The 22,875-nt window shown below is 38.1% G+C and overlaps 1 protein-coding gene across 2 annotated transcripts in view; it reads right to left on the reverse strand.

Moving 5' to 3' along the window:
* The window catches only part of LOC149569011 (RNA-binding S4 domain-containing protein), a 193,904-nt gene that overhangs the window by 114,722 nt on the left and 56,307 nt on the right, over window positions 1-22,875 (reverse strand). The window lies entirely within an intron of this gene.

Here is a 22,875-nt window from a genome sequence, read left to right on the forward strand (position 1 = left end):
CTTGAGAGAAAGATTGATCCAAGAAAGCATGACTGATATGCTAAATTGATTATCTAAATAAAGCTGGATTTATTACAAAAAATCCAATGAATGTTTATAAAAGGATAATAGATGAAAACTCTAGGCGAGAATTAAGTTAGAGCATGAGAAGTGTTCTCAATCTTATTCTATGAGGCAACATGACCTATTATAAGCTCAATCTAAAAAAGAACTACTAGATTTAATGATGTAGGAGCATCCTAAGTGTAAGGGCAATCTTGCATAAACGAAAAATATTTTTGTTTTATCATTTTAATAAGGGCTATTTCAGTAAAGAGTTACTATTTGTCGATACTTACTATTTTTACTAAGTAGGTCATACGATCTTGTAATGTGTTGATCTCACAAATGGAGGTTCATCTTAGTCATATCAGCCTGTCACTAGAGTTGCGTCGTCCTACCCTATGTATTGCAGAAGTTATTGAGGTTTTTGGATATGAAACCTTTGAGCTCAATTTTGAAGGCCTTAGAGGCTCTAGAACGAGGTTGAAACTGGGTTGACTCGTGCTTGTGCATCTCAAGAACTGTAGTTCAAAAGTTGACGATTCTGAACAGTACTTATAGTTGAAAATCGAAGCTCGAATGCAAAAGTTATGGCCTCCGGAGTTGGGGTACCTAAAAATATAGTTATGGCCGACCCTATGTAATAAATAAGAAAATAATGTTTAATTGAGGTTTTGCCTGCCTCAAGGGTTAGGGTTAGTATCCAGAACCTTCCCGAGTGGTGAAAAATTGCCTATATAAGGAAGGCCCATTTTGAAGTCTAAGCAATTCTAGGAGGTAGTTCTTGTGAAAATTTTGTGGTTCGCTTTTTATGTGTGTATTTGTGGTATTAAGGGGAGCACCCTTCATTAAGTGGTATCAGAGCAAGAGTTCTTAAGTGTGTAGACAAATCATTGATTGTGAGGCACTTTGCACCAAGACCATGGTTTGGGCAGAGCATGTAGACAAATTGCCGATTGTGAGGCAATTCGCACTAAGATTTCAGCGAAAGCACGAAAATGCCTCCACAGAGGGAACATGGTGGAAAAGTCAAAGGAGTAACACTTGAGGGTTTTAGAGCCCTCTAGAGACAACTACAAACATTGCATGAACAAGTGTACAAAGGGATGAACCTTGCCATAAAGATGAAAGCGAGGACAAAAGAGAAGAAGAAGAAATGTTGATCAGGAAGCAGAAGACGAAGTTTTGAGACCAGAAGAGAAAAGGCTTTTTAGGGCAATCTTCGAGATTGGAAAAAGACCTGAGTTTTAGGTTCCCACATTATCGAGAAATCTTAACTCAGAGGAATTGATCGATTGATTTAATGAATTAGAGGAATACTTTGAGAATGAAAATATTGAGGATTCTAATAGGGTCAAGTTCGTGAAGGCAAAACTAAAGGGTCATGCAGAAAGATCTGGTGGTAGGAGATTCAATTGAAGCAAAATATATGAGTGATCGATAAAATCACACTATGGGATCGAATAATGGCTAAATTTAAACAACAATTTATCCCCGTTCATTATGAGTTTGACTTGCCGACAAAAATGCAAGGGTTGAAGCAAGCAAGAAGTTTTGTTCAAGAGTATACATAAGAGTTCTACTGAGTTATCATCACAACAAGCCATGTAGAAGCTAACAAGGAGAGAAAGTTGCTCGTTGCCTTACTGGGTTGAGGCCAAGCATTCAAAAAGAATTGAGTCTGGTCCAAATGAACAATATTGAAGAGGCATACCAATTTGCCCTAAGAGTTGAGGAAAAGTTGAACAAGAAGTTTGATAACAAGCGGAAGAGGTCTTGGTGGGAGATCTAGCGGACAGTCTTATGGAGGCCGAAATGAAGATCCAAAAAAGGATGAGGCTAGCAATAGCAATCAAAACCAGAGGGGAAACAATTTCAATCATTCCCATGATCAGAATAATAGAGATTAGAGAGGAAGACAAAGAGGGAAAGAATCTGATAGAGGAGGTTTTCATGGAACTTGTTTTCATTGTGGAGAAGAAGGGCATATGGCATTTGAATGTCCTCGGTGCCAAGGAAGGACATAAAGGAGAACTAAAGGCCAGGCCAGAGTTGCGCATGTTGATGAAGATGCCAAATCATCACATTCTAAAGATGTCGAAAGAGGAGAAGTCCTAGTTAACAGAATAGTCCTACTGAATGGTGAGAATAAACTTGATGAAAGGAGCAGCTTGATTTGTACAAGGTGCAAGTGTGAAGATAAGTGTTGTGATGTGATCATTGATGGTGGACCATGGCAGCACTAACCTTCTGGTATCAAAAAAGGTGGTCATGAAGTTAAAACTCAAGAAACAATACACCCACGTCCATACCACATTGCTTGGATGCAGAATGACTACAAGGTCATGGGCAATGAGCACTGCCTAGTAAAGTTCAAGATTGGAAGCTATTAGGATCAAGTGCTTTGCGATATCATACCTATGGACATATCCCATATGTTGTTGGGAAGGCCGTGATAGTTTGACAAGTACATTGTACATGATGGTCATGCAAACACCTAAACACTGACAAAGGATGGAGTGAAACATAAGTTGGAGTCATTGAAGGACAAAGAAGAAAAGGTATGTCTTGTTTCCAGAGTATGTTTTGTTGATGGAAAGAAGTTTCTAGAGGCTATGAAACGTGAGCATATGTGTTTTTCTATAATTCCTAAAGATGGTAAAGAAGAAGTACAAGAGGTACCTACAGAAATTACAGATCTATTAAAAAGAATTTCGAGATATTGTATATGATAATGTGCCTCATGGCTTACCACCAATAAGGAAGACTAGTCGCTAGATGGACTTGATTCCAAGAGCCAATTTTTCAAATAAGGTAGTGCACAGAATGACACCAACAAAAAGTGAAGACTTCAACGGACAAGTGCATGAGTTGTAGAAGGGGTTGATTTGAGAGAGACTGAGTCCATGTGTTGTACCAGCAGCATTAGCACCAAAGAAGAATGGAGAATGGAGGATGTGTAGAGATTCTTGAGCTATCAACAAGATTACAATCAAGTACAGATTTTCATTGCCAAGGATGGATGATGTAATGGATTGTTTGAGTGGAGTTGTCTACTTCACAAAGATAGATCTAAAGAGTGGGTACCATCAGATACGAATCAAAGAAGAAGATAAATGGAAGGCTGCTTTGAATATAAGGGAAGGATTGTATGAGTCATTAGTCATGTCTTTTGGGCTAACCAATGCACCGAGCACTTTCATGCAGCTCATGAATGAGGTATTGAAGGAATTTCTATGTAAGTTTGTCATTGTTTACCTCGATGATATTTTCATCTTCAGTAAGACATTGGAGGAGCATATCATGCATATTCATAAGGTGTTTGAGATGTTGAGGGAAGAAAAGTTGCTGATAAAATTTGAGGAAATGTAGTTTTGTGAAGGAGTTGATGTACCTATAATTTGTGGTTCCAGGGAAGGTCTAAAAATGGACCTTGAAAAAGCGAAAGCTATCCTCGAATAGCCTACTCCAAGGAGTGCTACGGAGGTAAGATCTTTTCATGGTTAGAAAGTTTATCGGAGAGTTTAGCAATATCTGTGGACTCTTGAATGAAACAATGAGAAGATAAAGAATGTAAGTGGACTCTAGGAGCAGATTAGAGTTTCAATTTGTTGAAACAGGAAGGTTACAGAGCAGCCTATTTTAGCACTTCCAGATTTTAATACGGTGTTTCTAATAGATTGTTATGCTAGTATTACTACAATAGGAGTTGTTTTGAGTCAAGCTACACCTACTGCTTATTTTAGTGAGAAGGTGAATGATGTCAAAAGAAAGTATTATGTTTATGATCAAGAATTTTATGCTATAGTTCAAGCATTGAAGAAGTGGAGACACTATCTTCTTCCTAAGGAGTTTGTTTTGTATTCTGATCATCAAGTTTTGCTATATTTGAATAGTCAAGGAAAATTGAAAGAAAGGCATTTGAAATGGGTTGAGTTTTTGCAAAGTTATACATTTGTTTTGAAACATAGGAGTAGGAAGTCTACCAGAGTTGCAAATGCTCTTAATAGAAGACAACTTTTGTTGACGAAGATGTGGATTGAGGTGGTTGGGTTCAAGGAACTCAAGAATTTGTATTGAGAGGATCTAGATTTTGGGAAAGCTTGGAAAGCTTGTACAAAACCCGTTACACTTGACAGGAGGAAGTGGTTGGATTTCTTAATCCAGGATGGCTTGATGTTCAAAGAAGTCAGTTGTGCATTCCACAGAATGTCATCAAGGAGAAGCATTGTGAAGGATTGGCTGGACATTTTGGTAGAGATAAAGCCATTGCCTTGGTTGTTGAGAATTGCTACTAGCCATAGTTGTAGCAAGATGTCAAGAAGTTTGTACAAAGTTGCAGAGTATGTCAGATGACAAAAGGAGTAAAACAGAATATGAAGTTGTATCAACCATTACCTATACCCGAGGAGGATGTCAGTATGGATTTCGTTCTTGGTTTACTCAGGACTCAGAGAGGGCATGATTCGATATTTATAGTGGTTGACAAGTTTTCAAAGATGGCACATTTCAATCCCTGCAAGAAGACTAGTGATGTTCATGTGGTGGAGTTGTTTTCAAAGAAGTGGTGAGACTACATGGTCGGCCAAAGAACGTAGTTTCTAATCGAGATACCAAGTTTGTTGGGTATTTCTAGCGTACATTGTAGAAGAAGTCGAAGATATATTTGAAATTCAGTTCATTACATCATCCACAAACTGATGGACAAACAGAAGTTGTGAATACGAGTTTAGGAAACATGCTAAGATGTTTGGTTGGAGATAAGCCAAATGGATGGGATCTGATTTTACCACATGCGAAATTTGCATATAATAATTCTAGCAACAGGAGTACTAGTAAATCACCATTCAAGATTGTATATGGGAGCAATCCCAGAAATGCTTCTGAATTGAGGAAGTTGGATAAAGGAGAGATAAGTAGTATTAAAGCGGAGGATTTTGCAATACATTTCAAAAACATTCATAAGGAGGGGAGGAAGTACATTACAAAGATGAATACACAGTATAAGGCTAAGGCATATGCGGAAAGGAGGCATAAGGAGTTTTAGCTTGGAGATGAAGTTGTGGTTCATTTGAGCAAGGAGAGATTCCCAATAGGTACATATAACAAGCTGAAAATGAAGAAGTTTGGACCGTGCAAGGTACTAAAAAAGCATGATTTGGGAAATGCCTATGAAGTAGAGTTGTTAGTTGAAGTGAATTATTCACCAGTATTTACCAAGTTCAGATCTGATAGCATACCATGAAGGAGGCGATAGAGGTGAAGTCACAAAAACACAATGGAGTATCCCAGTAGCTACTTCAACTACAAAGGAGATTGAGGACATACTGGATAGCCGAGTTGGCAAAAGTGCAAGGAACAAGGAATATGAAGAATATCTAGTCAAGTGGAAAGAATAACATGTTGAGGATTCATCATGTCCAACAAGGGAGGAGGTTAACCGCCTTGGTGTTCCTCTGAACACCTAAGACATGACAGGGTCACTTCTCAAGTTACCTCAAGTGTCTGATGTAGAAGCATCTTGGGTGTAAGGGCAATCTTGCATCACCCAAAAATATTTTTGTTTTATCATTTTTTATAAGGGTTATTTCAGTACATAGTTATTATTTGTGGAAACTTACTATTTTTAGTAAGTAGGTCATACGATCTCAGAATGTTCTGATTTCACAGGTGGAGGTTCATCTTAGTCATATCGGCCTGCCTGTGGAGTCGCATCATCATACCATATGTATTGCACAAGTTATTGAGGCTTTGGGTATGAAACCTTTGAGCTCAATTTTGAAGGCCTTAGAGGCTCCAGACCGAGGTCGAACCTAGGCTAACTAGTGCTTGCGCATTTTAGAAGTTTTAGTTTAGGAGCTAACAATTTTGAAAAGTACTTTTAGTTGAAAATTTAAGCTCATATGCAAAAGTTATGGCTTCTGGAAGTTGGGATACCTAAAAACATAGTTATGGTCAACCCTATGTAATAAATAAGAAAATAATATTTAATTGAGGTTTTGTCAGCCTCAAGGATTAGGGTTAGTATCTAACACCATCCTGAGCGATGAAAAATTACCTATATAAGAAAGGCCCGTTCTGATGTCTAGGCAATTCTAGTTGATAGTTTGTGGCTTTGTGTTCAAGAATATTGTAAAGAAACTGCTCATGTGGCTTTTCAGATTTGTACTTTTGAAGATCTGTAATTGCACATTTGTGACAATAATAAGAAACCCATTTTTTATTCTTGCGAAAATTTTGTTCTCTATTTCTGTGTGTATTTGTGGTATTAAACCCTTCATCATTTAACGTAAGTGTGATAAAGCAATAAACATCCTAAATAGTCAATTAACTAGTAAGGTGATCATCCTAATTAATCCAACATTCCCCTTTAAAATCAACATAGGGAGAAGCTAAAAAGATGATGATAAATGCATGAATGGATAGATGGGTCTCAATGACAAGGCTGGTAAAGCAATCGTGTAGAATATCTCATAACCAGAGAGGAGAAAACCACATGAAAAAAACTCCTCTCCAAAAGAGAAAATGAAAAAAAATTGCACTAATGAAAGAAGGATAGGACTTGACATGACTCCCCAAGGATTGCTTCTTCGCACAAGTACAAAAGATGTCCCCACCATAGGAGAGAGCAAAAGAGGATAGGAATCCCCCAGTAAAGCATTACTACTTGTGCTAATGATGAAAGCCTAAAGACAGATGTATCAAAGATGTATCAGGAAGTCATTATCCAAATACCCATATATACCCTTTTCCAGGATGACACAAAATGATGAACACAAAAGCACACAATTATTCCTCAAAACAACAAATTGAGACCAATAACTTCAAAGAATGTAAAGTAGATAAAATGAGGCCATCTCATGCAAATACATCTTTTCTAGGTGCCAGTATATCCATGTACTTTACTAGAATGTCAAACGCAAAAAACTAAATAAAATGTAACTCAAGCAAATTCTAGAAAAAACCATGAATAAAACTAAAGAGCTCTAGAATACCTTTCCAACACCGCAAGAATTGCTAATATTGAAACAACTTGCAAAAAGTTGTGAATTTGGACACCATGAAGCAAAGGTTTGAGGAACGTTATAAAAGTACAAAGGATGCATGAGTATTGTTGTTGCAATTGGCACAGTTAAAGAAGAACCATCAATTTCCATGAGGGATGATCCTACTTTGACTAAGAATAGCCTATGCCAACAACAAAATCTGATAATGCAACCTATATCATTGAAAAGTGCTTAGAACCCTCTTTTTGCAATATCTCCTTTTCCCAATTTTGACATTGTGTGCCAAGGTTATAAAAAAATGAAAAGAAAAAAATCCCTCCCTTAGGTAAAGATTGAAGGGGTCAAGGGCCAGAGCCAAAGTACAATCTCACGTCATTGGTGGAATATTGTTGGAATCTTCCTTTTGACTCTAAGCATATTTTAGTCCCTTGGAGAAATTTATGTTCACTGGGATACGCTCCTTTTTAAACAAAGTATTCTACGAGAATCTAGAATGTTGCTTGTAGGCCTTCATGAAAAATTTGACACTGGGATATTCCAAATGGCATGAAATATGTGGTTGCTTGCACAATAGCCAGCATTTTCAAAAGGGTCATCAATAAACAATGTGTGATGAGACGAATAGTAACAACTATACCCAACACCTAAAAGGTGCTTTTTTATTCACCCTTTTAATATTTTTTTTATTCTTTGTTTGAAATCTAAGAAACACAAGTTATTTTTGTGAATGACTACCTAATTTTGTGGGAAATTTTGAGTAGCAATGGTCACACAAACTATCTTGCAAAGGCCTTTGTTACTTTTTTTTTTTTAAATTAACTTCTCTAAATTTAGCGTTTAGACAAGAAATCTTTATGTATTTTATCTTTTTGGATCCAACGATGATGCTAGTTTCCCTCCAAGACGAGTCAAGTTTACCCTCAAGGTCATATCTCTCAAAGCTTGGATAGGAAGTCTTAGATCAAGTGTTTTGATACCAGGTTGAGGTTAATAGTGAGCCCCACAACTCCCAAGAATGATCTACAACCAGAACACGTTACATTGAAGAGAAAAAGAAATTATTGAGTACGATACAACCTTAAGAAAGAGCTTAACCATGATTGATACTTGACATAATTATAATTTATCCAAGTTTATTCAAGTAATCAATACAAACATATCAATCATGCTTTCTTGGACCAATCTCCTTCTCAAGGTCACATAGCACTTAATCATGGATCTTTCTCTTCAAATGTTATGCATGTTATATTTGCAATTGATTTTTGGGAGTTATGTAGTACCCTAGTATGGGTTATTCTTCAAGTATCGAAATCAACTTGCCATCATCACCCATTTGTGGTAGACCACTGACAACACAATATCATAACCAAGGGTTTGTTTCAAACATGAAACATGAAAGACATTATGGATCCAAATATTCTTTAGAAGTTCTAGCTCATTAGACAATTCATCTATCCTCCTTAGAATCTTGTAAGGTCCATCGAAGCTAGGTTTGAGCTTTTTAGCTCCACTTTGTTTGATGGAGGATAACCTATAAGGTTGCAATCTTAGAAAACCATGTCCCCTACTACAAAAGACTCTCTTTATGATTCTAATATGCATAAAAATCTCACTGATTAAAGGCTTCTTGTAGGTGTTCATTAGGTAACTTCGATATTTTTTGGCTTTGATTGACCAAGTCACATGTACTCAGTACCCTAGTATTTGTAAATATTAAATCAACAAAATAGGGAATCATATCCATATAGAACTTTCAAAGGGGGCATACCAATCACCGTAAGGTATGATGCAATATAAAATAAACTCCCATATGCAACCAATTAAACTGTATTAGTTGTTAATTCATATGTCATTTTTAAATACCCCTCAACCTACCTATTCACAAAAATTGTTTGTCCATATTCTTAAGGGTGATTCACTTTCCTAGAGGTGAGCTCAATACCTACTAAGTGAAATAATTCTTGTCAAAATGCACTTAAATAGCTTTTGTCCTTCTCACTATCTATAATCTTGGGCAATCCATGCAACCTCAACAAGCAAGTTCTTCCAACAAAGCAAATAATATCTAATATTCCTTCTCAAATTCTTCAACCTACTATGTATTATTTCCTCGAATATCAAGATTGGCTTGCCTTCATCATCCATTGCCGGTAGATCTTTTAATGACAAAATATGCTAAGCAAGGGCCATCTTAAGAAATGAAACATGAAAGACATTATGGATACAGTTATTTTCTGAAAATTTCACCTCATAAGTCCATTCACCTATCCTCCTCAAAATCCTATATGATCCATGCAACCTAGGTTTGAGCTTTTCAGCTCCATTTTGTTTGACGGAGGAAAGCCTTTAAGTTTTCAATCTTAAGTAAGCCATGTTTCCTACCTCAAAAGACCTCTCTATATGATTTTTATATGCAGAAAAACTTTTGTTATTTCTGATATTTGGTTGATCAAGTCACCTATAACCAGTACCCTACACTGTAAATATTAAATAGCAGTTTGAAAGGAGGCATGTCCATATAACAGTTTGAAAGGAGGTATGTCCATGGACATATGGTATGATGTATCATAAAAATACTCTCCTATATGTAGCCAATTAAACCATGCTGATTGCTAATTCAATGTATAGCTCTTCAAAAACCCCTCAACCCACTTATTAACAATTTCTATCTGTCCATCTATTTAAGGGCAAATTTCATACTAAGGGTGAGCTCAGTACTTATTAACATATTATTATTTCATTAGTTTAATGGTCAATTATATATTATATGCAATTATGTGTAGATAAGATCGTCTATACCATCTTAAGTTTCTTATTAGAAACTTTCTATTTTGTACATTTGTAAAACTCTTTAATGATCTCTTCAATCATTTGTTAATACATCAAATAGTTTACCAACTTTGCATAATTTGCATTGAAGAATAGTTTTTTTTTTTTTTAATTTATAATTTTATTCTGAAATTTTGTGCTCATTAAAAATTTTCAATTTTTTTATTCTGAAAAATCACGCCCATTAGCCCTTTTTGCAACTCGTTTTTTTTCTTCCTTGGTCAATCTTTCTCAGCCCGTGCGACTATTTTTTCTGCAAACAAAACCTCATCCTGTGGATCCATTTCCTGCTCATAGCTGCTACCAAGGATCTCTGCAAGTCGTGGCAGGATTTACTAGGAAAAATGAAGGTTGTTTTTCAGTATTGTACAGCTGACAGGATTCTGGGATTGTGTCTGCAAATAAAAAGCCAAAAATGATGTCGTTCAGCAGTTTATCTGCTAAAAACAACACAATTTGTTGTCATTTTTGTGGCTAAGAGGATCTTTATTCCATTTTTCTTGCAGTCTGAAGCAACAATCTGCCATTTTTCAAGCTCTTTTCAGCAGGCTAGGGTTTCATTCAAAACTCTTTATTCCTTGACTTTGAAATCTAATCGCACATTCTTAGCGAATTTTTTGAGAGCTCAATTGGGTCGGTCTCAAAATTTTATGGGGACCTCATTTTCTGTGCCTCAATTTTAGTGCCAGCGTGTTTAACTTTTGATTCATTTCGGGTGTTTTGCAAGAAATTATGAGTTGTCTTCGGATCTTTTTGAGTCAACTAGAAAATTTTCTTTAAAACCACACCAATTGCACTTCATCATATGTACGTGCATTTGCCTCTATTTTCTAAATTCTATTTCGGCTTTTGACTTTGTGTTATTGCCTCTTTAATAGTTTTGTTTTCTGTACATTAGGAAACATGCAAGATGGTCTGATTGACCAACTTAAAGTTGGAGGGCAATCAAAGCTTCAACAATAAGAATTATAGCACCTATAGGCAATGAATACTGACAATCTTCGAATGCCATCAACTTGAGACAATTGTTTTGGGCACAGAAACTCATCTTACCACTATATAGGCAAATATAGACAAGTTTGATGATCGAAATCGTAAAGTTGCATACTTCTCAAGCTCTCTATCAAAAATGATTAGTTGCCTCAAATTCATTGGACCACATACATCAATATGGACCAATTGTAGTACCTTAGAGGCTCGCCATGAGTCACCATCCTTGAACGACATGCTGTGTTGCTTTCTAGCCTGACAAGCTCCACAAACTCGTTGATTTTTAATTTGTATTTTGGGCAGGCCAAGTACTAAATCAACTTGAACAAGCTAAGCATGATAGTGAATGTTCAGGTGACCATATCGCTAATGCTAGAGACTATTGATAGAAGATGATTTAGTTGTGAAGGCATGCTCAAGAGAATCACCAGTATCCACAAGTCTATATAAACCATGAATCTCAATACTAATGGCAACAGGAGTGCATGTTGCACAATCAACAATCAGGCACTTGTGTGAATTGAATATGACATCAAGCTAAGGAGAATGCCACATGATCTGACTCGCATAGAGTAGGTTAAGTTCCATGTTGGGAACTTAGTATACATTGAGGAAACTACGATCCCTTTGACCCTCCGACCAGACTATATCTATACATTACCCTTTCTGGGAATAGTATACTCTTCACCTCATCCAAATAAAATTGAATCAGTAAAGGAAGAAAAATCTATAAACTAATCATGCCTGTGAGTGAAATGCCAAGAAGTACCATAATCTCTATAACATCTAGCAGCATTTGAATGAGTTGCATGAAACATCTCACAAAAGCCAAGCATTCTTTCTAAAGAACTCGTTGTTCTCCATCATGATGGATGAACACGTGTCCTTACAGGAGCATCTCACAAAGAAGGATGTTCGTGATCAGCTCGAAGCTATTGGTCGAAAAAATGGAGAAAGAAGATATGGTAGTCATCACCTTGAAGAGGCTACCAAAATCTTATGAGCACTTTATAGAGGCTCTCAACATTACTTCAATTAATGCTGATCTAAAATTTCTAGAGTTATGCGCCAAACTTCTACAGTAAGATCGATGGAAACAACAATTTGGTAACAACATCACCTTGTCCTCATCAGAGAATGTCTTTTCAGCCAAATCCTTTCACAAGGATAAAGGCAAATGTCAACACTCAATGCCATCTCAGCAGAAGGGCTCAAATCAATCATACAATGCTGCAAAGAAGAAGAAGGTGCAATGTAATTACTCTCACAAATATGGCCATTTTCTCATGGATTATCACAATTGGTTGGCTTCTGAACAACAGAAGCAAGGAGGCTCTCCACCTAAAGCCAATGTTGTTGAGCACACCAAGCAGAAAGAGTCTTCCTTCATGGCTAAAAGACTTGTACACCATGTAAAATATTATGCATGTTATATAGATTATGGTACTTCTTGGCATTTCACTCACAGGCGTGACTAGTTTATAGATTTTTTTCCCTTTACTGATTCAGTTTTATTAAAATGAGGTGAAGAGTATACTATTGTCAGGAAGGCTAATGTATAGATACAATCTAGTCGGAGGGATCTTAGTTTCCTCAATGTATACTACATTCCCAACATGGAACTTAACCTACTCTATGTGAGTCATATCATGTGAGATTCTCCTTAGCTTGATGTGATATTCAATTCACACAAGTGCCCAATTATTGATCGTGCAATATACACTACCGTTGCTATTGGTATTGAGATTTATGGTCTATATATACTTGTGAATACTGGTGATTCTCTTGAGCATGCCTTCGCAACTAAATCATCTTCTATCAGAAGTCTCTAGCATCAGCAATATGGTCACCTAAACATTCACTATCTTGCTTAGCTTGTTCAAGTTGATTTAGTAATTGGCCTGCCCGAAATACAAATTAAAAATCAACAAGTTTGTGGAGCTTTCAGGCTAGAAAGCAACACAGAATGTTGTTCAAGGATGGTAACTCATGGCAAGCCTCTAAGGTACTACAATTGGTTCATATTAATGTATGTGGTCCAATGAATACTACTTTTGTTACTAGGAGTAGGTATTTCTTACTTCTTTTTGATGATTTCAATAGGAAAAATGTCGGTGTACTTCCTTGAACAAAAAGCAATGGTGTTTACTATATTTCAAAAACAAACTGGTTGTTTTATTAAATCTCTTAAGTCCTCTATTATTAGTTAATGGTAATCTATTTGTAATCTATTGTAAATATTAGAATGTTTCTAATATTTAGTTAGTTGTAGATAATTGTTAGTTTTCTCTTAGCTAGAATAGATAGTTTCTATTCTTTACGATCGTTTCCTAAGGAAACATCGTTCCATTCTTTTGTATAAATAGACCTCTCAGTCTCTATTAAAATCAAGCAAGTATTTTACCCAAAGCCGATACTTCAATTTTTTTCGAAAAATTTATAATTTCAAATCTTTCGAATTTATTTCTGAGATTTTCTCTATAGCTCCTCTAAGATTCCCGTTTTTTTAAGAAATTCATATCTAACTCCCAGTTTTTTGGCTAAGGTTTTTTCAAAAAGAAAGTTTGCAAATCGCGTTCTTTTCCCTCTAAAACTCAGAACTGGAGCAACGTCGAAAAATCGCAATTTGTTCTACACTGCAAATCGTGACTTCAAAAATTGCGTTTGTTATTGCTCATTTTTCTACTTGCTGGGAGGCTAAATTTAGCTACACATCGCGAGTCTTTGGCGATAACTGCTCATGACCAGACATCAACAATAACCACGAGTTTTCTTATTAACAATTTTTGGAGTTGTTTATTGCTGATCTGAGCGTAGTTTTTTGTAGACGATTTTATGCATTCATTACTCCAAATGCGTGCTTGTTACACCATTCTTTGGTGTTGGTTTTGCTGTCTCCAAAAACCAGTGTAACACGGGGACGCGTCCCCCCCCAAAATCTGGGCCGTCTCGGAGATGGGGACGTCCTCGGGACGGGGGGACGGCGTCTCGGCGTTTCGGGCGTCGCCACTCAAAGCGCCACCACCGCCGGAGACGGCGAGACGTCTCCGAGACGGGTGCGGGGGGACGGCAAGGAGTCTCCTTCGTTGTGGGGGGACGCCTGGACGTCTCCCGTGGCAAGCAAAAAAGACACATAAAAAAACAAAAAGTTGAACGCATTTTTAAAATGTTTTAATGTTTTTTATTTATTGTATTGGATTGTGGGGCCCATCCATTCCTCCTCCTTTGTTTAAAACCCTTCTATTCTTCATTTTGATTCACATTTGCATTTCTCATTGTTTGCAACAGCAAGACGAAGAAGAGTGAAGAGCTGAGATAAGGGTTTGTGCAAGAGTGAAGAGAGTGTTTGCAAGTGAAAAAGGAGAGCTTAGGAGCAAGAAGAAGAAGAGGAGGATGGTTCTAGGTTCCTGTTCACCGAATCTTGTTGAAGTTTTTAAAGCAAAAGGTAGGGTTTCTAACTTTCTAACAAATTTGTATGATTTTGAAATGCATGTTTATGAATGTTTTTGTTTGTTTAGACGACCTCTGTTGTCATTGAACTCTTTGAAATATCTATTTCCGATTGTTTAAACCGATGACTTCCACTCTGTTGAACTATATTACAAGACGACCTCTGTTATCATTGAACTCTTTGAAATCTCTATTTCCGATTGTTTAAACTGATGACTTCCACTCTGTTTGAACTATATTACAAGACCAAAAAAAAAAAGTATAAAATGAAAATTGACTTCCAATGGTTCCGTAGGATTTGGGCTTTTCTGAGCCGATTTCAGTATGTAAGAATTAATAAAAAAAGTTAAAAAATTTTAACTTTTTTTATTAATTCTTACATACTGAAATCGGCTCAGAAAAGCCCAAATCCTACGGAACCATTGGAAGTCAATTTTCATTTTAAATTTTTATTTTTATTTTTTTCTTCTTCTTTTTTTTAAATTTTTTTTTAATAAATTTTGTCCAATATAGTTCTAAGAGAGTGGAAGTCGTCGGTTATGATTATCATTTATAAATTATAAATTTCAATAATTTAGCTTTATTAATTTTTGTTTTTTCATTTTGTGAAATGCAGTGTCACAATGAATACTCATAGTGATGATGAGATGGAATTTCATTCAAATAGTGGCAGTGAATCAGAATATGAGCTTGAGCCTGAGGTTGGGGTTGAGGATGATGATAACACTGTTGAGAGGGGTGACCATGAGAGTGACATTGCGATTCCGGTTGGGCCAAATCAGCAAGGGGCCCAAACTAGTTCCACTTCCATGGGTACTGGTTTTATACTATCTGGTACTCCATCTACTGATTGCCCCTCCCCAGCTTTGGCACAGTGGGCTAGGGGTAAGTTTGATCCAAAATCTCCTTTAAAACAATTTGCCACTAGAATAACAAGCGGACAAGGAACAGGTGGCACAAGAAAGTGGAGATGCAATATTTGTGGTGAAGATTGGTATGGTAGCATCACTAGAGTGAATGCACATTTCCTCTTTTGGACAGGTAAAGGTGTCCAACCATGTAAGTTTTTGGGTGAATCCACAAACTTGAAGATTAGAATTGAATTCAACAAGCTTTGGGGAGTTCCAGAGGACTTGGGCCTTCCAGTGCCTACTACTTTGGCTGGTAGGCAACAGATTCAGACTATACAGGAGGTGCATGAGCAACAAATACAGGGGCAACAACACCGACGCATGTCTTCTTCTAGACCACAGCATAGAGCTTCATCTACTTCATTGCCAAGGGCAGCCTCCGTACCTTCCTCTACTTATAGCTCTATAGGTGTAGCAGCAGCTGAGACGAGCAAGGGGAAACGCAGGGCACAGTCTAGTGACAACAACCCTATAGCAGAATTGTTTGCAGCCCAGACGAGAGAGAAGTTAGATGCATACATTGGGAGAATGTTATTTGCCAATGGCGTTCCACTTCACATTGCTCGGTCTCCTTATTTTAAGGAGGCATTTTAGAAAGTAGCAAAGGCGGGATTACCATCATATGTGCCACCAGGTGAGCACAAATTGAGGACTAAAATCTTGGATGATGAGTATGCCAAGATTGGTGAGTCCATGGAGACCATGAGGGCTGTTTGGGAGGAATCGGGGTGTAGCGTTGTCATGGATGGGTGGACGGACATTAGACACTGTCCACTCATCAATGTCATAGTCACATGTACAGAGGGCCCATTCTTTCTTAGGGCGGTTGATTGTTCGGGGCATCAAAAAGATGCTGATTTTCAGTTTCAGATTCTTCGGGAAGCCATTGAGGAGATTGGGCCACAAAATGTGGTCCAAGTAGTGACAGATGCAGCTCATGTGTGCATAGCTGCAGGGAGGCTTATTGAGGCCACATATCGGCATATTTGGTGGACTCCTTGTTGTGTGCATGCTATGAACAATGCTCTAAAGGACATGGGGAAGATTAGTTGGATAAAGGGAGTGGTGAGTGATGCTAGAGATGTGCAGATGTATATCTGCAACCACCACACCTCACATGCACTATTTAGGAGCTTCGCCAACAAGGAGTTCTTGAAGCCAGTTGAGACACGATATGCATCCTATTTCATTCTCTTGGAGAGAATGCTTGATTTGCAAGAGCCACTGCAACTAATGGTTATGACAAATGAATGGAATAGGTGGGATGGTTCCAGGTCAGAGCAGGGGATAAGGGTGAAGGATATAGTTAAGAGTGATGTATTTTGGAGCAATGCAAAATACATTGTTTCTATTATTAGGCCAGTCTTTGAGGTGATCAGGTATGGAGATGGGGATGCACCCACACTTGGAGAGGTGTATGAGTGCATTGATTCTATGCTTGGGCAGATGAGGGTAGTTGTGCGAGAGAAGGACCCCACATTAGCCTTCTACAATGATCACATTCGGCCTATTATTCAGCGTAGATGGGACAAACTTAACACACCCTTACACATGGCTGCATATGCATTGAATCCGAGGTGGTACATGACTAGGCCTGGTAGAGTTACACCACTTCACGATGATGAGGTGATTTATATTATTATTATTATATAACACTTTAAGACTTAGATTCTTATCATTTTATGAATTAAAATCATTCACATTACTAGTATCTTGATTCTTCTATTTGCTAATAATTTGTACTTTTTAAATTTTTTCAGGTGAAGGAAGGGTTCTTCAAGTGCATAGACAGGATGTATGACCCTGAGACAGCAGCTAAGGTTTGCATTCAGTGGACCAAATTTGCTACTCTTAGGGGTTACAAACAAGCGGCAAAGGCGGATATCAAGACTATGGCACAAGAGGATCCCATTTTGTGGTGGTCAGCTTATGGACCGAAATCTACAACCACCACACTAGCTATTCGTTTGCTGTCCCAGGTACTTAGTTCCTCAACTTTTAACTTTTCATTGTTTATTGTTCAATGATCATTGTTCAACATCTAATTCCCGAGTCTTACATTAGCCAATTATTTTTCATCTCAGGTTTCTATTTCCTCAGCTTCTGAGAGGAATTGGTCTACATATAGCTTCATCCACTCTCTTAAGAGGAATAGACTTACCTCTCAAAGAGCAGAGAAGCTAGTGGCTGTACACAGTGTGTTGCGTATCAATGACCGCACACCACAAGTGTGTACAAGGAAAGCCCAGCATCACGATGGGATGTAGAGCCTGAGGAGCCATCACAGATTGATGAGGAGGATGCTTTAGATCCAACCACAGGGCTAGTTGGTGTTCCCTTTTCAGCTCTTGATCTTTGAGAGACTGATAGTTCCAGTGGTGATGAGTTTCAACCTCCAGGGGATGATCATTGATCATTGATCATTGATTTGGCATTTTGATTTGGACTCTTGGAGACTTGTAGTTTTTGTTTGCATTATATACTTATTTTGATATCATGGTTCATGGTACATAATACTTAATTGTAATCATCTTTATGTCATGAGTCATGACTCATATGATCATTGATTACTATTAGATAGTAGAATCTAGATACTCATACTATTGATCTGAAGACTGATATATAGACTAATATTTATTATTTCGAATATTTTCTGATGTTCAATGTTCATTGTTTGTTTGTTATAACTTATTTGATCATGAATCATGACGTTCTAGTTGAAAACTTCAGTGCAATGTTCAATGTTTTTTACATCTATGTATCTTATATTGTATAATTGTAGTACATCTTTTCATAACTAGCATTTTAAGTATCATATGTATAGTACATACACCCCTGCTCCCTTCGCCACCCCCCCGTCGTCCCCCCGCCGTCCCCTCACCGTCCCCAAATCAAGGTCCCTCTGTCCCCCCGTCTCGAAAACTTGTCCCCCCGTCCCCTCGTCTCCTAGGGCGGTGTAACTATGCCAAAAACGTTTGTCCATGCACAACCAGTTTTGAAAAAAAGCTCGATGTTTTTTACCAGAAAACGACATTTTTCCTTGCAACTTCGACCTCCATGGCTGCTGACTATGGTTTTGGTCTAAAAACCTAATTTTCGAGTTCAAAAAAAAATCTGATTAAAGATTCTTGGTGGGTTTTTTGAGAGCTCAACTAGGTTGTCATCAAATATTTTGGGTGCCTCAATTTTTGTGCGTCAATTTTGAACCAGTGGATCCAGAAACCGATAACATATTCTTTCTGGGTTTTTCGAGTTGTCTTCTGCGTCATCCTTCAAATTTTATGGGTCTTCTTTTTTTTGCCTCAAAGAATGTGCCTTCACATGTACTCACCTTTTTATTGGAAAATGTGCAATGGCATCTTTGACAAATATTCTACTTGAGAGCAACTCAAAATTCAATGGTCGAAATTATGACACTTGGAAGCAGTGGATCATAGCAATTTTTGAATGTCGGAATACCGATCAAATTGTTCTGGGTGTTACAAAGTGTCTGACTGCCCCTAGCACTGATCAAGATTCATGGGATCTGAATAATTAAGAGGCAATGTTGCTTCACAAATTATATGTAGCTAATAATCAGCTCTCTCCGATTCCATCTGGGCATGAGAGTTGCCAAGATATGGGCACATCTCAAAGGTCTTCATGAGACTTCTGACAAAAGCAGAGCTTTCTTCTTGAAGAACACTCTGTTTTCTATTGTCATGGATGAGCGAACCTCGCTCCAGGCTCACCTAAATAGGATTCAGAAAATCTATAATCAGTTGCTTGCCATCAATCACAAGATAGAGGAAGAGGACATTGTGGTTATCATTGTCTAGAGTCTACCAAAGTCCTATGAGCATTTTATCAATACTCTCAACATCACGTCTTTTGGTGTTGATTTTAAGTTCACTGATCTCTGCACGCTTTTGCTTCAACAAGATTGGTGGAAACAACAGTTCAGTAGTAGTTCTAGCTCCACCTCCACAGAGCAAGCCCTTGCTGCCAAATCCTTTCAAAAGGACAAAGGCAAGTTTCAGTAGTTGTCTCAGTATAAGTCTTTTGCTCCAGCTTCAGACATCTCTTGAAAGAAACACATTGAATGCAAATATTGCGACAAGTTTGGACACATGAAGGTTGAATGTCGAAAATGCCTAGCTGCCCAATCTAAGCAATCTCATTTGTAGCCCAAAGCAAACAATGCAGAGCACACCGAGCAAACAAAATCTACCATTTACGCCTTCATGGCTAAAAGACCAACAGATCATGTAAAATCACATGCCTAGTACATTGATTCAGGTGCCTCTTGTCATTTCACTCATCGCAGACTTGTTCACTGACTACCAGCCTTACTCAGATTCTGCTATTTTTTGGTGGCGGAGAAGAGTACACCGTTGTCAATAAGGCAACATTCAGCTTCAGACTGTTGGGAGGAATCTCATTTTCCTTGATGTGTACTATGTTCCAAGGATGAAACTAAATCCACTCTCAATCAGTCAGTTTCTGCGACATTCTCCACACTTGGATGGCACCTTCAATTCACATTAGTGTGCCATCACTGATAGGACAACTCAGTCTATTGTTACAATGGATCTTGAGGATCATGGTCTTTTCCGACTTATAGATTCTAGTGATTATTAAGACTTGGCTCTGGCTACTCGGCAATCTTCTGTTAGCATACTTTGGAATTAGCGACATGGGCACCTAAATGTGCAATATCTCTCTTAACTTGCTCGAGAAGAGCTTGTCCTCGATTTGCCAAAGATTCGGACTCAACAGCTTGGAGTTTGTGATGCATGCCAGGCTAGGAAGCAACATCGCACACCTTTTACTAGTGGCAATTCATGGTGAGCTTCTCACGTACTTCAGCTTGATCATGTTGAAATCTACGGCCCTATGGCCACTCATGTTCTTGAGTCCAAGTATTTTCTATTGCTTGTTGATGATTTTAGTAGAAAAATGTGGGTATATTTTCTTAAAAAGAAATTAGATGCATTTCTTGTATTTCATAAATTTTAACCTTTAGTTGAAAAAGAGTCTGGGAAATCTATTATTACTCTTAGATGAGACAATGGGGGGAAATTTTGTTCTATTGTATTCTCTAGTTTCTTGGATACTCGTGGCATCAAACGCCATTTAATCACACCCAACACACAACAACAGAACAGGGTAGTTGAATGTCAGAACAGAACAATCACCGAGATGGCTCGATTCGTGCTCAAACACAAACATGTTCCGAAGAAGTTCTAGGTAGAAGCAATTAACGCTGTAGTTTGTCTTTTGAACTGGTCACCCATGGTAGTGGTCAAAGGTAAGAGTCTGGAAAAGGCTTGGCCAGGTCGTACGCCCAAAATCAGTCACCTAAAGGTTTTTGGCTCCCTTGCTTTTATTTGGATCCCTAATGCGTCATGCACCAAGTTGGATGCCAAGAGTCAAAAACTTATGCTTGCTGGATATAGCAGTCTTCACAAAGCCTACCGCTTGATTGACCTTGAGATATCTCGTCTCATGTATAGTCATGATGTGGTCTTTCATGAGCAATGAGGACCATTCATGCTTGTTTCTCCTGTTCCTTATCTAGTAGACCAGCCTAGGAAGGCTCGTGATTTGGGAGTTAGGTTTCCATTAGATCCACCTGATTGCACAGCTCCAGTAGCTCCTCCAACTCTATTTATACCAATGATCCCTGTGCAGATACCTCTAGCTTCTCCTTCAGGATCACCTCGATTTGAAGATGCTTCACTTGAATTTGATCCAAATTCTTCTGAAGAGGAACATGATCACCAAGCATCTCCTGATACTAATGTTGGTCATTCTCCTCTCAGGCCTAAGTGGTGGGCTAAGACACTTGCTAATCTTCAAGATGATGAGCTCATTGATGGGAGAACTGCTCGGAAAAAGAGCAAACCTACAGAGTCTGTTAACTTCGTTCTTATGGCCAACATTCATAACATGTTTGAACCTCAAAAATATTATGAGGCTAAAGAAATTCTAGAGTGGGAACAGGCCATGATATCTAAATGCCAAAGCTTGCTAAAGAATAACACCTAGGTCCTTTCTGATCTTTCACCAGGGAAGAAACCAATTGGCTACAAATGGGTTTACAAAATCAAATCCAAATCTAATAGTACTTTGGATAAGTACAAAGCTCATTTAGCTACAAAGGGCTTTTCTAAGCATCAGGGCATTGATTATGAGGAGACCTTTGCCCCTACTACAAAAATAAGCACAATCAAATTACTCCTAGCCATGGCAACACAATTTGGCTGGAAGGTCCATCAAATGGACATCAAGAGTGCTTTCCTAAATGGTGATCTACTCGAAGAGGTTTGCATCACGCAACCTCCTAGTTTTAAGATTGCCAGTAATGAACATCAGGTTCTCAGATTAGTGAAAGTTCTATATGGCTTGAAGTAGGCCCCTAGGGCATGGTAAATGAAAAATGATGAGTACCATAATGATCAAGGCTTCAAGAGGAGTTCCTCGGACTCAAATTTGTACATCAAGACTATTGGCAATGACATCATCCTTCTAGTTCGTTATGTGGATGATTTCATCATCATTGGCAGTTCGGCATCTTTGATTTAGGGAATCAGATAGTATTTATGTCAATCTTTTGACATGACTGACCTTGGGCTCATGCATTATTGCCTAGGTGTTGAGGTTTGGCAATAATCTTCTGGTATATTCATCTCTCAATCCAAATATGCCAGGGCTTTGTTAGACAAATTTTGTATGCAAGATTGCAAGCCTACATCTACACCCATGGAGAAAGGTCTCAAGTTATTAGCCAAGTTTGATTCTCCTCCCGTTGATGATACTACATACAGGCAACTAATAGGCAACCTCATCTACCGCTCTGCTGCTAGGCCTGACACCAGCTTCGTGATCAACTACATCTCATGCTTTATGACAACTCCCAAGGCTAATCATTGGATGGCAATGAAGCGTTTGCTTTATTACGTGAAGGGCTCTTTAGGTTATCAACTTCTTTACTCTCAAAGTTTTAATCCTAGACTCAGTGGGTTCAAATATTCGGATTGGGCAAGCTCTGTTGACGATAAAAAGTCAACTTCTGGATATGTGTTTAGATTGGGATCTAGTGCCGTCACATGTACCAATAAGAAGCAACATGCAGTTTCTCTTTCCTCTACAGAGGCCGAATACAAAGGGACTATTAAGGCAAGATGTTAAGTTGTTTGGTTTCGTCAGATGCTTGGGGATATGCAGATGTCACCAGCAAGACCGACTACTATGTTGAGAATGAAGGTGTTATCAAGTTAGCATGAAATTGTCTTCCATTAACGAAACAAGCATGTGGATGTTCACTATCACTACATATGACAGCTGGTTGAAGATGTGAGAATAGACTTGCAATATGTTCCTACCACAAATCAGACTATAGACATTATCACCAAGCTTCTTGGTCCTAATAAGTTTGTCAAATTCAGAGGAAGTTTGGTGTTGTGGATAGATTTACCAAAGATACGTGAATCGGAATCGGATCGGAATCGGCAAGGCCGAATCGAATCGTGAATCGGCAATGAATCGGCTGAATCGGCGATGAATCGGCAAATTTGAAAAAACCCTTTAAATTTAAAGATTTTAACAATTTAAAACTTATTTCATGCACCCTTTATTGAATATAACTTAAGCACACTATAACA

The sequence above is a fragment of the Cupressus sempervirens genome, chromosome 3 (genome assembly GCF_028749045.1).
Source record: "Cupressus sempervirens isolate cs-2001-9-10 chromosome 3, ASM2874904v1, whole genome shotgun sequence".
In the NCBI taxonomy this organism is placed as follows: domain Eukaryota; kingdom Viridiplantae; phylum Streptophyta; class Pinopsida; order Cupressales; family Cupressaceae; genus Cupressus; species Cupressus sempervirens.